The sequence below is a fragment of the Carlito syrichta genome, unplaced genomic scaffold (assembly GCF_000164805.1).
Source record: "Carlito syrichta isolate Samal-C Ts95f unplaced genomic scaffold, Tarsius_syrichta-2.0.1 Scaffold313468, whole genome shotgun sequence".
Lineage (NCBI taxonomy): Eukaryota > Metazoa > Chordata > Mammalia > Primates > Tarsiidae > Carlito > Carlito syrichta.
This window is the reverse complement of record NW_007257564.1, coordinates 667,364-670,328: the sequence shown is the minus strand read 5'-3', so window position 1 is coordinate 670,328 and position 2,965 is coordinate 667,364. Positions and strand designations below refer to the sequence as shown.

At 37.9% G+C, this 2,965-nt stretch overlaps 1 pseudogene; it reads left to right on the top strand.

Moving 5' to 3' along the window:
• The first annotated feature begins 1,396 nt into the window (after positions 1-1,396).
• LOC103273054 lies at positions 1,397-2,294 on the top strand (annotated as a pseudogene).
• The last annotated feature ends 671 nt before the right edge of the window (positions 2,295-2,965 follow it).

Below are 2,965 nucleotides of genomic sequence, written 5' to 3'. Positions count from 1 at the left end.
ACTCACCTCAGCCTCCCAAAGGCGCAGGATTACAGGCTGAGCCACCGAGCCTGGCTTAGCATGTATCTTTTGAAGTTCCCCAAACCTCTTGCTGAACCTCGATTTGAGATGCTTCAGAAGAACACTCCATGTCTTTTTTGAGGTGCCTCTAGAGCCACCAAAGAATTGTAGGCCTGTATTATAGCCTATGATTCCAAACAGTCCAGCCTAAATATATTCTACTTATTTAATAACAATCCATCTGAGTTTTGAGTGATGTGGCAACAAAAACATAAATGTAGTTGAACAAACAGCTTTTTGTCTATTTGATCTTTTTGTCTTGCTGGCTGTTGATTGATGGTGAGGCATGAAAATCATCCATGACAATAGTGATATTTTGAGTTCTCACAACTAATGCTTTTTTCTTTGTATTTGTATTGCAGTTATTTGTCAAAATGACTCAATACTGTAAATTCACTACTGACTGTATATTATAGTCACATATTGACTTTTTAACCTTTTAAAACTTACTGCCTTAAATTCTTCTTTCCCTGAAATTATTTTTTGTTGACATTGGAAGGATAGATTTTTGGTTCCATTTCTCTCGTTAGCCTTTTGGAGGGTTGTTTTTATTTTGGGTGAGCCAATCATAGTCATTGAACCATTGTGCTTTATCTTTTTAAACTAATTAAGAACTACAGGTGGTTTTTTAATTGGGAGAATAAAGAAGTCTTTTCTAATTCATCATGAATTGTGTTGCGTGGCACTTACTGTTTCCATATTCTATTCTGTGCTGATAAGAAATTAATGCTGGCAAGCTACTAACTTCATTGTTTGGTCAGGTGTTTGTACAATGCACTGCTGGACTAACCTTAAACATCAATTATCTCTGATTTGGAGCTTTGTTGTTTTAAAATCTATGCCCCGGACTGTAGCACTTGGTAACATTTGCTATATTGTATAATTTTTAACTTCTAGTTTGTCCTGTGTTTCCAATTAGATTCCAGATGCTTTCTATGAGCCTGAGATAATCATAAGACCCTATGAGCATGACTTCAAATATACTTTCTTAAGAGATTGTACTTGACTATACGTTGTCTTCTGCGGTTTAAGCATTTAAGTAGCACAGATAAATTTTAAAAAGCTTATTTCTTGTCCCCATATTCGATTTCAGTTGTGAATATTTTAAAGACTGGACTGACTCCTAAGTTTGTGCAGTTTATTAACAATTGTCTGGAAGGAAATGGCCTGCAGGGACGCTACCTGCCCGGAGGAGTTGGCGGTTTCTCAGCGCCACGGACCGGTAACTCTCCCTCCCTCGGCCAGAAACTCTCTGCCTGGGCCCAGGCCAGAGAAGCAGCAACCCCTCCGCCCCGGTTTCTTTCCCTGGCCACGGCGGCTTCTTCGGTGGGACAACATGTTCAAGAGAATGGCCGAATTTGGGCTTGACTCCGACGGGAGAGTGAAGGGGGTTACTATCGTTAAACTAATCGTTTATGGTAATGTTGCTCAATATTTTGGAAAGAAAAGAGAAGAAGATGGGCACACCCATCAGTGGACAGCATATGTAAAGCCATATGGAATCAAGAATGTGTCAGCATATGTGAAGAAAATCCAGTTTAAATCACATGAAAGCTATGGCAATCCTCTAAGAGTTGTTACAAAGCATATGAAATTACTGAAACAGGATGGGGTGAATTTGAAATAACCATCAAGATATTTTTTATTGACTCTAATGAAAGATCTGCTACCCTGTGTCATTTGCTAAAGCTGTTTCAATCAGACACCAAAGCAATGCTAGGGGAAAAAACAGTGGTTTCAGAGTTCTATGATGAAATGATATTTCAAGATCCAACAGCAATGATGCAGCAATTATAAACAACATCTCGTCAGCTAACATTAGGAGTCTATAAGCATGAAACAGAGTTTGCGGAACTTGAAGTGAAAATCAGAGAAAAATTAGAAGCTGCCAAGAAAAAAACAAGCTTTGAAATTGCAGAACCTAAGGAGAGATTAAAAGCAAGTCGTGAAACTATAAATTGTTTAAAAAATGAAACCAGGAAACTTGAAGAAGATGATCAGACGAAAGACATATAATCAGCTCTGAAGAGAACTTGGTAGTAAGCTAAACTGAAAATAAGGTGTTCTTTAATGGAGAAATAGACTTGCAATGCAAGTACTGTGGATTTCGTAGAGGAACTGCATGTGTTTTTGTCGACCATGGATTTCTCAGCATGGAATTGGTACTGTAGAGCAGTCTTTGATGGAAAATACTTGTGTGTAAGAATGGATGCTGGGCAGGCATTCACCAACCCATCTTAGGGAAATTCTACAATGTTAAGCACAATTAAAAAAAATTTATTGCAGTATATGTGTAGCTTATTATCCTTTTGACAGGCATCAAAATGTCATAAAGTATAGCTTGTACAGATTTTATACTTCTCTAGTAGTAAGAATTAGTAATACAATTAATGTGTATATTTAATTTCTTCAAGTTCTTATCTGCCTCCATTCTACCTCTTTTGGATATGATGTGCCCAGAAAGTATTCAGTAAATGGAGCTGACAGGTCCTGGAAAAAAAAAAAAAAAGCATTGTCTGGAAGATTTAGAATGTCCACTTTGCAGATACCAGGTGAGGCCTGCTGATTCATTCCACTGTGTTAAGCAACTGTGGAAAGGTTGGGAGAGTAAGGCCTAATTATAACACCACCTCTCCCCCTAGAGCTTAGTTTTCCTCCACCAAGAGCCGAGGAACCCCCAGACCCACAATCCTAGCCTCACTCAAGACAGTCTTTACAAGAGAAGGCCACACAACGTTTTGTCTCTAGGAGACAAAGTTGTTTTTATAATGTTAAATTTGCCCCCAAATCTTTTTATATGAGTTGTGATTTCTGGAGAGAAATTGAAACATACATACACAAAGTCAATGGCAGTAGGAAAATATAGAGAGCAAAAATATATTCTCCTACATTTACTCTTTTCACT